At 37.2% G+C, this 14726-nt stretch overlaps 1 long non-coding RNA gene across 1 annotated transcript; it reads right to left on the reverse strand.

The window, feature by feature from the left end:
- Nucleotides 1–1134: 1134 nt before the first annotated feature.
- Nucleotides 1135–14413, reverse strand: LOC139767575 (uncharacterized). The gene is made up of 3 exons (XR_011717178.1): nucleotides 14110–14413; nucleotides 2383–2440; nucleotides 1135–1402 (listed from the first exon to the last, which is right to left on the reverse strand). It is a non-coding gene; the product is annotated as an uncharacterized lncRNA (long non-coding RNA).
- Between the last annotated feature and the right edge of the window lie 313 nt (nucleotides 14414–14726).

The following is a 14726-nucleotide window of genomic DNA, read 5'->3' on the forward strand; positions in this document are numbered from 1 at the left end:
AGTGAAGACATTTTATGTATGAGGTCGAAGGTGTAAATGGAGACATATGTCCACCTTAGTTTAGTGTACTGTGAATAATTAACCCTTTCACGGCTCTTGACTTTATATCCATATTCAAGAGAATTTTTACCATTCCACTACTGCTGACCCACATATGGACAGATTTTGAATTTCCTGTGCTCTCAGCAAAGACACCAAATACATTGTTACCTGCTGGAGTACCACCAAACAGACTTGTTATAATGTAGATCTGTATATTTAGTGTCTCCACAGCTGGTCAGTGATTATCAAGATGCCAAAGTGTAGAGTATGAATATATGGAATTTAATTGTGATTTGGTCAGATCTGGAGGGTCGGAAAGAAGAAACAGACAGCAGCGATAATGAAATAGAGAATGTTGAAGACTGTGATCAGATAGCCACATGTACGTAATGCCATAGTTTGCATCATATGTTAGCATCTTGTGCTGCCTGACAAAAGCAAGTTCAACACTTCTGTGTAGATGTGAGTAATTACTTACCTTATTATGGTTTTTCACTTTTCTATTCGGGGATAAATATTTTATTTGATGCCACTATCAAGATATTGATATTTTTCTCCCCAAATAAATACTCAACACTGAAAAGGTTAAGAGGTACTTTGTATCTTTTAATCATTTTAGGACAGTATGTACTTGATCCATCACACATAAATAGAATTAGTGATGCAAATAAAAGAATAAGCATTTTGGTTCAGACATTCAAACTTCACTCTCGTGTACAATTGCTGTGATTGATGTGAACAGTACGACTCTCTCCCGGAGAGATATAGATTCATTTAGTTATGATTATTTCATGATTAAATTCTCCTTAAGTTTTGTACAGTTCCTCCACAGTCCCTCTTTCAGGAGAACAGCATAATTCATGCGCTTCATGAATGTAGTAACATTACCTCAAGGTACCTGAATGTTTTCTACCCTTTGATTACTTATATCAAAGTTAATAACTATTTCAGTTCTGCATCTGGAGTTGTGTGAGTAATGCAAGTGTCTTAATGACCCATTAGTCATTGCTGGAAGAGGAAATTTGATCAGATATCCTTTATTCAGTAGGTTAGTTTTTGCTAAAGGTAGGTTACTAAGAGTAAAATCAGAAGGACAAGAAGTAAGATATATTTCTATACAGGCTAGTCTTTGCAAAAGGCAAGTTTCCTGATAGCCCAGCAGTTGTGAATGGTGAAGGAGATGGGATTCTCAACACTTGCAGTGTCCAGCTTCGTCTCAGGTAAGTCTTCTCATAGTTGATGTTGGGTATTGGTTCATTTTTAATTTTCTCAACTTTGTGAAAGCTGAGTAATCTTAAACTTCTTGTCCATGTGATGTGAATTTCTATAACTGGAGGCAGTCTCGCAAATACATTTCCATCTGCAATGAAACCACAAATTTGGATTAGTTTTGGGAAATCACTGAATTCAAATTTTTCAATAATTTTGAAAATGAAGTAGTGCCAAAATATCAATACATAAATAGGGGATAGGGGAGAAAGAATACTTCCCACGTATTCCCTGCGTGTCGTAGAAGGCGACTAAAAGGGAAGGGAGCGGGGGGCTGGAAATCCTCCCCTCTCGTTTTTTTTTAATTTTCCAAAAGAAGGAACAGAGAAGGGGGCCAGGTGAGGATATTCCCTCATTCCCTCAAAGGCCCAGTCCTCTGTCCTTAACGCTACCTCGCTATCGCGGGAAATGGCGAATAGTATGAAAAAAAAAAAAAATGTAAAAGCAGATTATTTACTGATAATAATATTATATATTATTACCTAAAATGCCCCTCCCCTTCTCTCTCTTTTTCCAGTTTCCCAAGCATACTGCAGACCTACCCCTTTCATCAGAACCCATGCATTTATCTTCCTCACCATCCAGTCCATGAAAAGATGAAACATCCAAGGATTACTGATTCTTGAGGCACACTCCCCTTCACTTGGAACCACTTACCCTCCTTCTCATACTCACAAACATGCTCTACTCTCCAGGTAAGATCTTACAGCATTCAGTATTTTTCCATATACTTCTCATACCTCTACTACTTTCCACACCAAGGCACGTTAAATGCCATGTAAAAGTCACTTTCTCAAAGTACTTCTCTCTCATTTTCAAGACAGACACTTGGTTCACACACTTCACTTACCCTTAAACTGCATTGCATATATGCATGAGGAGACCCTCTTCCTCAACACTCTCCTATACATCTTACCAGTTATACTTAGCAGACTCGTACCTCGGTGGTTGAAATGTGCACATTTGTTCCCCTTTTTAACAGACTTGCATTCTGCTTTTCATCAGGCTGAATAAGCAGTCAACTATAGTCACCTACTCTCTTAAGAAATGACTGTATTTTCAATCACTTACAGATTTCTAGCATTAGCTCTCCGTTGACCATCCCATTCATGTATGTACACATCTAGTCCTGTAAAAGAGATGCTGGTGTAGTATAAGCTTGAAGATTAGTTTACATATACAGGAAAAGGAGCAAAAGGGGTAGTTTTCCTTGAATGCTTAGGTCATGATGCTACCTCGCTTAAAAGACAAGTGTAAAAAAGCATATACACTTTTTAATAGACTTTTATGCTTTTAATGTTAGTATTTTCCAGTAAGATAATTATGCAAAAGCCTCTTGTATAGTCTTTCACATTGGAATTCCAATACATTATGATGATTACAAGAAGTACAGTATGATTTTGAAAGCCTTCATTTGTAAAAAGAAGAATCATTATTTTCTTTGAATATAAGTAAATGAATAAACTAGTAACAGTAGGCAGAAGCATGAGGTAGGAGTCTCTGCAAACTCTGCACTAGACTTGCCCTCTGCCTGTGGCCTGTTAAGGGTGAGGCACTAAAGGCTAAGAAGTGGCACTGGAGTCCACTAGTTATGAAGACTATTGCCCTGGCCATCCCCTTGAGAGAGTTCCAGTTGGGAACAGGCATTAGAGATAGAGATAGACAGACAGAATATAGTGTTAGTTTTCTTAGGAGCAAATGATCGTAGTTTAAAGGTGTGGGTAATTTTGAGTGAATGCTCGTGACATGGCTTATCTCTGAAAACTGAGTTATTGTTAAACTTTAATATGGAATATTCATTATCGATGTTTCTGACAACTATATTGTGCACTAGTGTGAATAAAAGCTATTAAACTGTAACATGGACTGACAAAATATTCATTGACAATGTTTTTGATATTTGCATTGTGCACCAGTATGTATATAAGTTATTAAACTGTAACGTTGACTGACAATATTCACTGTTGTGTACAGGTATGTATAGAAGAAAGGAATGGCATATGAAGCGACAAGATGTTCACTACTGTACAGATAACCCTCTATTCAAGGAATGGCACATGAAGCGACAAGATGTTCGGTCTTCTACAGACAACCCCCTATTCCAGGAATGGCATACGAAATGACAAGATGTTCAGTCCTCTACAATTAACCCCCTATTCAACCTCTCACTAGTTGTCTACACTGCATGTGAATTACAGAGGAGTAAGATTGATCCTAATCAGCAGAAATATGTAAATTGATTAATATCAGTATTTTTTTTTTGTTGTTCATCTTATATGCTATAAACTGCAGTATAGCTTGAGTAATTTGGGGTAGCAAGTCTAACCATGGGATTCACCATCCCAGCTAGTGAATTCACCGAAAATTTGCTCATTGCATTAAATGTAACAGATATGACTACAACTGCTTACAATAAGAATCTCAATGGAATGGAATATTTGCGAACTGAATTAGGAATGTAAGTTATAAAAAGTGATAGATATTTGTTAGGTGTGTGTGTGTGTGTGTGTGTGTAAGCGTGTGTGACACATTGTAAATGTTTTATTAGAACAGAGTAAGAAGTTTATACTGAGGATTGTTAGAGGTTACAGATGGCCATCCGAACATATGGTTGATTGCAAGCATGTAAGTTTTAAGTTGTTTAGTAACAGTTGTGAGTATAGAATGCAGTGATACATAAGAGGAAGCTAATTGTAGCTTTGGAGAGATCTGAAAACCACAGTTGTGGAAGTGAACCCAAGAAGGAGATTTATAGTTTTGGGTAACATGGATAGAAGCATAAGTGATAAAGTAGAAGTGTAACAGAACTGTACCGATTTTGGTGAAAATGTGCTTGGTGAAAGCATATTTTGAATGAAGGCATCAGTAGATTCAGCTATTACAATTGATGTACCTGGCTTAGTTTGAGAGAGGACAGGTTGACAAAGAATATAAGTAGTGTGCTTTGTATAAGGACTATGATCAGGTAAATGAATCACATACTATTGTGAAGGTTAGCTTATATAATTGAAGGTTTAGAACAAGTATAATGTACGAGAAAAACACAGAGAATGAAGTTGATAAGTGAAGCAATGAACACATGAGAAATTTAGATTTCAAGAGATATAAAGAACTGTAGTTTGAAGATGATTGTCCACTAGTTTCTGAAGGTCCATCCACTGAAGGGACTCCATGCCTGTTCATGCAAGTAGTTACCTCCCACCCAACCAGTGACCACTGCCACCATGGTACCATTGCCAACAATCTTTTCTGGTAGTACAGGTCACTTCTGTTTTTAATCCAGGCTAGTGAGTACACTACCTGTATTATGTTGTCTCTTGTTAGATATTTTTTCCATGTGTTGTTAGAAAATGTTAAAGTTAGATAATTTTTCCGTGTGGTATTAGAAAATGATACTTTGTTTCTACAAGGTTCATAGGACCTGCTCCCGGACCTGTTTGAACTGTTGTTAGTGTGAAAAGTTTGTGAACATTGACAGGTTTCATTCGACATACTGGTCGGTGATAATTGAAATTTGCCATCTGTTCCCCACATTGTGTCAGTTTCTGCTGTGCATTTATGACTAAGGCAAAGGTCTAATAATGATAAGATATTCTGTGGCAGGGTTGTGTGATGTCACCATGGTTGTTCAATTTGTTTATGGATGGGGCGGTGAGCGAAGTAAATGCGAAAGTCTTGGAGAGGGGGTGAGTATGCAGCATTAGGAGATGAGAGGGCCAGAAAAGTGAGTCAGTTGTATTTTGGTGAAGATAGAGAGGAAGATTTGAGTGACAAACAGCACTAATTGATGACTGAGGTTGGAAAAGAGTATGAAAGAAAGTTGAGAGTGAATTTGAATAAAAACAAATTTATTAGATTTAACATGGTTGAGGTACAGGTTAGTTGGAGTGTGAGTTTAACTGGAGAAAAATTGAAGGGTGTGAAGTGTTTTGGATATCTAGGAGTGGACATGGCAATGAATGGAAGCAAAAGCAAGTCACAGGGTGGGGTAGGGGAAGAAGGTTCTGATAGTGCTGAAGAATGTGGGGATAAAGAGAATGTTATCTGGGAGGGCAAAAATTTCATGTTTGAAGGAACAGTAGTTCCAGTGATATTAATAGATGTAAGGCATATGTTATAGATAAATCTGTGCAGCGGAGGATAGATGTGTTGGAAATTAAATGTTTGAAGACAACATTGGGGTGCGAGTTGGTTTGATTGAGTTAGTAATTAAGGGGTAAAAGAGTGAGGAAAGGTTGACAAAAAGAATACGTGTGTCAGAAGTGAGGGAACAAGGAAAGCAGGGAGATCAAATATGAGATGGAAGGATGGAGTGAAAATGATTTTGAGTGATCGGGGCCTGAACATGCAGGAGAGAGAAAGTGTGCATGGGAGAGAGTGAATTGTATTGATGTGATACACTGGGGTCTTCATGCTATCGGTGAACTGAGCAAGAGTATGTAAAACATCGTGGGTAAACCAAGAAAAGGTCTGTGGGGCCTGGTTGTGAATAGGGAGTTGTGGTTTCAATGCATTACACATGGCAGCTTGAGAATGGATGTAAGCAGATGTGGCCTTTGTTCCTTGCGCGACCTCGCTAACGCAGGAAATGGCAATCAGGCATAAAAAAAGTTATCAATATCTAGCTAGTATATGAAAGAAAAACTCTGAAGGTTCAAGTGTTGACTGCAGTTACTCTTTCGTAAATAGGTTGTACCACAAGCTCCCTCAAAGCATGCCTGTGATTTGCTTGATGTCTAATTTATAGAGGGTCCATCTATCTGTCTATATCTCTGATTCCCATTGCCTTTGGGAACTCTCATTAAGGGAGCAGCCATGGCAAAAGAGTCTCCACTTATGCTTGACCTTACATGCAATTCCATGATGCATTCTTCCACCATTTCTCTCCCTCCACTATTCTTCAACTTTATTACCCCGTTACAGGTGGTCTTCCTCTCGCACTAGCCCCTTTAATTGTAGTATCATACACTTTCCTTGTATACTCCCAGTCTTGCATTCTTTCCACATGCCCAAACCACTTCAAAGTATTATGTTTCACACACTTTACCACTCCACAATTCAGTCCCTTTGCATTCCCTACCATACTATATCTCTCTTATATACTTCTTCATTTCTTTTTCCATTCCATCAAGTCATATCACATGCTCCTCTCAAATAAATCATTTCCACAGGCTGTATTCCTGAGCTACGTGTCTAATTCCATGTCCATGTTTCGGCTGCATAAGGCAGGGTTGGGAGGTCTATGCTGTCCTCTCTTCACTTCTATACTTACACCTGTACCCTTTATTAATCTATATTACTCTCTTGCTCATCTCGCCTTCCATATCACCGAACTTACCCAAGACAGCCTCTAAATACTTAAATTTTCCCACCTCTTCCAGTCTTTCTCCTCCGATTTTCAAAACACAGATTAATGCACTTTTTTCTTGCACTCTGTATGATTTTGCAAAATCTATAATTTCACTCTTGTTTCCTTTTAAACACAATTTCCTTACTTTTACCAGCACTGACCATCAATTGTCTATGGTTAAATACATCATAAAATACAGTTACAACTTTCTGCAACTCCTCTCCACTCTTGGCAAACACCACAGTATCACCTATAAGCAGGCTTGCCACTAACCACCATACCTCACTGCCACACTCCATCTCTGCACCCCTTTTCCCTAGTTTGCTTCCATCTCTCTTATCACTCCATCCATATATACATATATTGAAAATCCAAGGTGACATCACACAGCCCAGCCTCACTCTCACATGTAAAACTCTTGCTCAATTCTCCATCAACTCATATGCATGCATTTGCTCTTAGTAGAGGGATTTCACACAATCCAGCAGCTGTCTCTACCTATATCACCTTAACACATACCCTAAAGCGTTCCACTCAACTCTTGTCGTTCTGTCGTACACTTTCTTCAGAATCATAAAAGATGCATACAGCTTCTCACCTTTCGCTAAATAATTTTCTGCCGTCATCTCTGCCACAAAAATCCGATCCACACATCCCCTACCCTTCCTAAATCCTCTTGCTCCTTTTTTATTCTACATTCAGTAACTTCCATCACTCTATAAATATCTTGCATACATTATTCCCATATGGGCCTCCATGCTGTAGTGTTTTGCATTCCTAACCGCAATGCATTGACTGGCTGCCTGGGGTTGAACTCATAGGTTCGAATCCTGGTTGTGGCAGTCGGTCCACAGTCAACCCAGTTGTTCATCCACCCATAGGGGGTTAGTTGATAAAATGGGTACCTGGCTCAGGCATCACGAACAAAGGACTGAGCCTAAGAGAGAAAATCCTCACTAAGCCTCCTCTCTGTTCCTTCTTTTGGAAAAGCAATACAGGAGGGGGGATTTTCAAACCCCCACTCCAACCCCTCTCAGTCATCTTCTATGTGATGACTTTGATTAGGGCCTCAGTTCCTGTACTATCTTAGCTAACATATTAAAAAAAATCTCAAAACTCTATCATTTAGTGCGACCTTTCTCAGTCTTTCATCCACTTCCACATAATCAATCGAAGCCTTTTGCTCTTCCCTTCCAGCATTTCTCATGCATGTGACTGGGAGAAATATGAGAGAAAGGCGGTGCATCAAGAGAAAGTTAAGAGAGCGGAGAGAGAGGGTGATCGAATATTGATGAAACTTAAGAGAGATAATAAGAAAATGAACTGGAAGAAGGTGAGCGGAGTAATGGAAAATAAGGAACAAATGGGGGCAACAGTGACGAGAGTAGATGAAGTGAAAACAGGGAAAATAGAGGTGAAAAAATGGAAAGTACTTTGAAAGACTGTTGAATATGTTAGCTCACAGGGAAATGGGATGTAGTGTTTTTGGGCCAAGCTGCACGTGGAGTGAGTCATGATGAATGGCATGGTGAAAAGAGAAGCGGTGACGCTTTGTGAAAGTTAAAGAGTGGCGAAGTGCCGCAATGGATGTCTCGGAGAAGTTGGTGACAGTATTGTTGATCGGTATGACCTATGCTGAGATGTCTGATTATATTTACATTGCCATTATATAAAAATCATGGCGTCAAGAGTGAATGTTCGAATGACACAAGTCTTTTGTATATACATGGTCAGGAGAATGGGCAAGCGGTGATTAAAAAGGTGGTGGCATAAACAGAACTTGTGATTTGTATGTATAACATCATCCTTTCCATGTAATTTAGCCCAATTAATAAAAAGAAGCTGATTCTGATTAATAGGCAAGAGGTAGGGAGGGATGATGAGAGTGAATTGTGAACAAAGAGACTTAATAAAAATAAGGACAATTATTTTAACGTTATTGTCCTTTGGAAAAAAAAAATATCCACGTTTATCTCAACTGTGTCAGTGATTTGGACAAGTCAGCAATGACGCAAACATGTCCATTTCCCCAACTTCCAATGTCAATGATGGAATTCATTAATAATAAAATGTTCCTCTACAAAAATGTACTAATCAATTTCACCTAACAAAATAACCCTTCTCTGGTAAGAGCTATCACCTGTTCTCACATCATAATAAAAGAACATTTGTACTATGGGAAAATCTGGCATTTTTTTTCAATCAAGATATATATAAATATACAACAATGCCAAGTTCTCTAAAATGTAAATGTGTTCTTTTATTATCTATTGATACAAAGAGAACTTATATAAGGTACGTCTGGCGTCTAGCCACAGACTGACGCCTACCTCAGTCCCAGGGGTCAGGTCAGCAACCCTATGATCAAGGCACTACATCACGGGTCGGCACAATAAGGCCCGTGTGTCCAGCACACCAACAGTTCACTTTACAATGAGCAATTAATAAAAAAATTTATACATAACAGAAAACTACAAATTAACGTCCCTAAAATATATACATCAAAAAATAAAAATCTGGTACCACAGTCGCATGATCCTGCTGAACCACAAATAACAGAGTTAACGCTTAAAGGAATTACGTTTTCTTTAATGCTCCTACGATTCGTTTTCTTTATATACGGACGAAGAGAAGATATACCTTTACGTCTATCAATTTCACAGCTGCATGACTCAGTGTTTCCCTTCATCATTATCCGAATTTGAGTAAAATGTTCCCTTAAAATCAGTATGAGAATGTCCTGGGAATAAAATAATCTTTGTTCTGGTCATATTTTCTCCTAAGGAGTCTTATTAAAGACGATATTTGACAATTCATTACTTGAGACAATCGTACCCAGTGTGTTTTTGGCTTTGTTTCGAAGCCTATATAGAGACAGTCGAGTCGAAACAGCTTCGATCACGGAAGTCCCATATTTACCCAGACTGTTCAACGAAATAAATGAAAATTACGTCTTAAAAATGACTATAAAAGGCTAAGAATTGTACTACTGACTTAACTTCCTCATACAATAGCAATTTCTGGGGTAATAATCCAAGTTATATACCCCAGTTCATAATTATGAGACCCGTTCAAACACTATTGGTTTATGTGAGTAAGAAGAGAAACTGTAATGACTGCCATCTGTGATTCGGACGTGGAACTTAAATTGGCCTTAAATAAACTCGCTAAAACTGATATTATTTAAAACTGTAGATATATAAAGACATTAAGAACTATCTTTAATTCACGCCTTGCATCTAATTAGGTCGCCTTCTACCATCAGGCTGCTACAAAACATAACGAAATTCCATTTTACTGATAATTTTGAGTTGCCAGTTCGGCATTATACACAACCACCAGGACTTGCCAGGAGTTTCTCGTGGGGGTATGTTTGCATGGAGCAGCAATGGCCGTCATTTGCAGGTGGGAGACGCTGACGGGAAGGTGGTGCCACGTGAGAGAGAGAGACCCTCCCATCAACCCTTATTTTAAGGTTAGTAGTTTATGTACATTGTTTACCCAGTTTGTTTACCTGTCGTGATGTTATGCATAGGCGGCTAAGTGAAGTGGTGTGTCATTAAGGGTGGAAGTCTTACGTTAATTACCCCAGAAACAGCCGGCTTGACCCAAGGTTGACCCCTACGAGGATCGGTATATATATATATATATATATATATATATATATATATATATATATATATATATGCGTGTGTGTGTGTTCACATAAACTCGGCTTTGCGTATTAATTCATTTACATGACGTAAGTTTTACGCCATTAGAAAGTGTTTATGTATGTATGAAGAACCATAGCAAGTGTTGTGATGAGTGAACGAAGGTCAAAGTTCATGTGATGATGTTCACACGTTCCCTCGTCATGATGTGTGTGAACAAGATGAAGGTCAGCCATGTGTACAGTATATGGCTCCTCCCACAACACACACACACACACACACGCCATCTTGTTTCACACAAGGCCAAAATGTCGTCCATATTTGTGATTTATTATACAAAATAACTTACAAAATCCTCTCTTCACTTAACCCGGCGTTAATTAACTACACTAACTTTCATAATGACAGGCAAAGTCCAGTGGTAAAGTGTTGTTTACTGCAGTGATTATATAATAATCCAGTCATTAATATCAAACATTAAATTGAACTATTTCATTAAGGCAAGAATGATAACGGTTAATGAAGAACAAGTTGTTAATGTGATTAAAGTGTCAATATAAGGTAATCCACTGGACCTACGACAATTGCTGGTAACTACCTAACGACCTGGTCGTTAACTATTGTTGTCACAACGTAGGAAATAAACCCATGAATGATCATTGTGTTAATGACTGTACAATATATGTCTAAATACATTAATTATTAAGCAATGTGCAGACTGCACACAACACACACCAAACTACTGTTCTTACCACTGGTCAACCTCCCTACAATTACACACACACACACACACCATCTACTTCCCCAGGCCACTACACCACATTTTCCCTGATCTTCATATCCCCCAATGTCCCTTATTTATACATAAGTTTATTAGTAATAATCCTTAGGGTCGGTTATGCTGGACCAGTTGAAATCGTACGATATGTTTAACGAGTTCATTAATATGCACATACACCCCAACTCGTAGCTTATCTATGGGGTACTTCAAGTCATAATTTACTCACAAATATAAAGTTTAATTTTCCTGTAATTCTTAATAAACCTTCAACTGTGGCGATAATATATTAACAGGATTATGGTCCTTGTTATACTACAATTTGATACAGTTGGGGAAATGTTAAGATAATCAGGGAAAATTACGCGTTAAAATTATAAAATGTGATAACACACACACACACACACACACTTGGCTTCTGCCACGTACATAACTCGGGTATTATTACAGTGCCCAACCTACACCACATTTTCATGGTTAGGTTTGGTTGATATTACATTTCAAAATGTCTTTAGAACGAAGCTGACCTTCACTTGTAAGGCAAATCACCACCTTAATGTGATTATCGCCCCACCCAAACCCCATTTTCGTTAGATAAAGGGGGGGGGGTGGGGGATGTATGTCCAATGGAGGTGATAATGTCTTACACTTGAAGGTGACAATTGTGCAAACATATCAAAAGCCATCGGAAGTGTATGGTTAATTATATCCCTTTTATAATACAATATATAATGGGTTGTTATGGGATGATTTAGCGTTCAAAATGTTATAATACAATATATAATGGGTTGTTATGGGATGATTTAGCGTTCAAAATGTTATAATACAATATATAATGGGTTGTTATGGGATGATTTAGCGTTCAAAATGTTATAATACAATATATAATGGGTTGTTATGGGATGATTTAGCGTTCAAAATGTTATAATACAATATATAATGGGTTGTTATGAGATGATTTAGCGTTCACAATGTTATAATACAATATATAATGGGTTCTGGGATGATTTAGCGTTCAAAATGTTATAATACAATATATAATGGGTTGTTATGGGATGATTTAGCGTTCAAAATGTTATAATACAATATATAATGGGTTGTTATGGGATGATTTAGCGTTCAAAATGTTATAATACAATATATAATGGGTTGTTATGGGATGATTTAGCGTTCAAAATGTTATAATACAATATATAATGGGTTGTTATGGGATGATTTAGCGTTCAAAATGTTATAATACAATATATAATGGGTTGTTATGGGATGATTTAGCGTTCAAAATGTTATAATACAATATATAATGGGTTGTTATGGGATGATTTAGCGTTCAAAATGTTATAATACAATATATAATGGGTTGTTATGGGATGATTTAGCGTTCAAAATGTTATAATACAATATATAATGGGTTGTTATGGGATGATTTAGCGTTCAAAATGTTATAATACAATATATAATGGGTTGTTATGGGATGATTTAGCGTTCAAAATGTTATAATACAATATATAATGGGTTGTTATGGGATGATTTAGCGTTCAAAATGTTATAATACAATATATAATGGGTTGTTATGGGATGATTTAGCGTTCAAAATGTTATAATACAATATATAATGGGTTGTTATGGGATGATTTAGCGTTCAAAATGTTATAATACAATATATAATGGGTTGTTATGGGATGATTTAGCGTTCAAAATGTTATAATACAATATATAATGGGTTGTTATGGGATGATTTAGCGTTCAAAATGTTATAATACAATATATAATGGGTTGTTATGGGATGATTTAGCGTTCAAAATGTTATAATACAATATATAATGGGTTGTTATGGGATGATTTAGCGTTCAAAATGTTATAATACAATATATAATGGGTTGTTATGGGATGATTTAGCGTTCAAAATGTTATAATACAATATATAATGGGTTGTTATGGGATGATTTAGCGTTCAAAATGTTATAATACAATATATAATGGGTTGTTATGGGATGATTTAGCGTTCAAAATGTTATAATACAATATATAATGGGTTGTTATGGGATGATTTAGCGTTCAAAATGTTATAATACAATATATAATGGGTTGTTATGGGATGATTTAGCGTTCAAAATGTTATAATACAATATATAATGGGTTGTTATGGGATGATTTAGCGTTCAAAATGTTATAATACAATATATAATGGGTTGTTATGGGATGATTTAGCGTTCAAAATGTTATAATACAATATATAATGGGTTGTTATGGGATGATTTAGCGTTCAAAATGTTATAATACAATATATAATGGGTTGTTATGGGATGATTTAGCGTTCAAAATGTTATAATACAATATATAATGGGTTGTTATGGGATGATTTAGCGTTCAAAATGTTATAATACAATATATAATGGGTTGTTATGGGATGATTTAGCGTTCAAAATGTTATAATACAATATATAATGGGTTGTTATGGGATGATTTAGCGTTCAAAATGTTATAATACAATATATAATGGGTTGTTATGGGATGATTTAGCGTTCAAAATGTTATAATACAATATATAATGGGTTGTTATGGGATGATTTAGCGTTCAAAATGTTATAATACAATATATAATGGGTTGTTATGGGATGATTTAGCGTTCAAAATGTTATAATACAATATATAATGGGTTGTTATGGGATGATTTAGCGTTCAAAATGTTATAAAAATTAAATAAATCGTGATTATTTGCGTTTTACGAAGACTTGAGTTTTACACATGTTGCCCAGTCTCTAAACCACCTCAGAACTCTACAACACAGACACACACACATACACACAGTTATTGCCAGCCCCAAGGGTATGGTGAACAGCTGGGGGGGACTGTGGGCCGGCTACCGCGACCAGGAACTCGAACCTTGGGTGGGCTTGATCCCAGCCGGCCGCCATGACCGGCGACTCACGTCACAAACCACTGACATCCTCATGTATTATTAAGATGAAAAAGACATTATTAATTACGTTAATGTGGTCATGGAGAATGATCTTTACCCTTATTTCCAGCAGACTGGACGCCCTTCACCGTCTTGTGAGCTCGGCCACAACTTCTCCAGGAAGACGACAACACCTTCACCTTCTGACACCCACGTGAACACTGCTGCCCATCATCAGATCCTAAACTTATGTTATCGTATAAATGCCGTAAGTCTTCTAAATACCATCTGATCACTTCCACATGATCTTGGATCTTCTTGTTACACGATTGGATCCTATCTAATCCCATAACGTCGATGTGCCTTTGGCTTACTGACGTAGTCACTTCCACATGAACTTGGATCTTCTTGTTACCATCGGATCCTATCTAATCCCATAAGGTCGATGTGCCTTTGGGTTGGTGACGTAGTCACTTCCACATGAACTTGGATCTTCTTGTTACGATTAAATCCTATCTAATCCCATAAGGTCGATGTGCCTTTGGGTTGGTGACGTAGTCACTTCCACATGAACTTAGATCTTCTTGTTACGATTGGATCCTATCTAATCCCATAAGGTCGATGTGCCTTTGGGTTGGTGACGTAGTCACTTCCACATGAACTTAGATCTTCTTGTTACGATTGGATCCTATCTAATCCCAAAAGGTCGATGTGCCTTTGACTTAGTGACGTAGT

This window comes from Panulirus ornatus, chromosome 62, assembly GCF_036320965.1.
Source record: "Panulirus ornatus isolate Po-2019 chromosome 62, ASM3632096v1, whole genome shotgun sequence".
Taxonomy (NCBI): domain Eukaryota; kingdom Metazoa; phylum Arthropoda; class Malacostraca; order Decapoda; family Palinuridae; genus Panulirus; species Panulirus ornatus.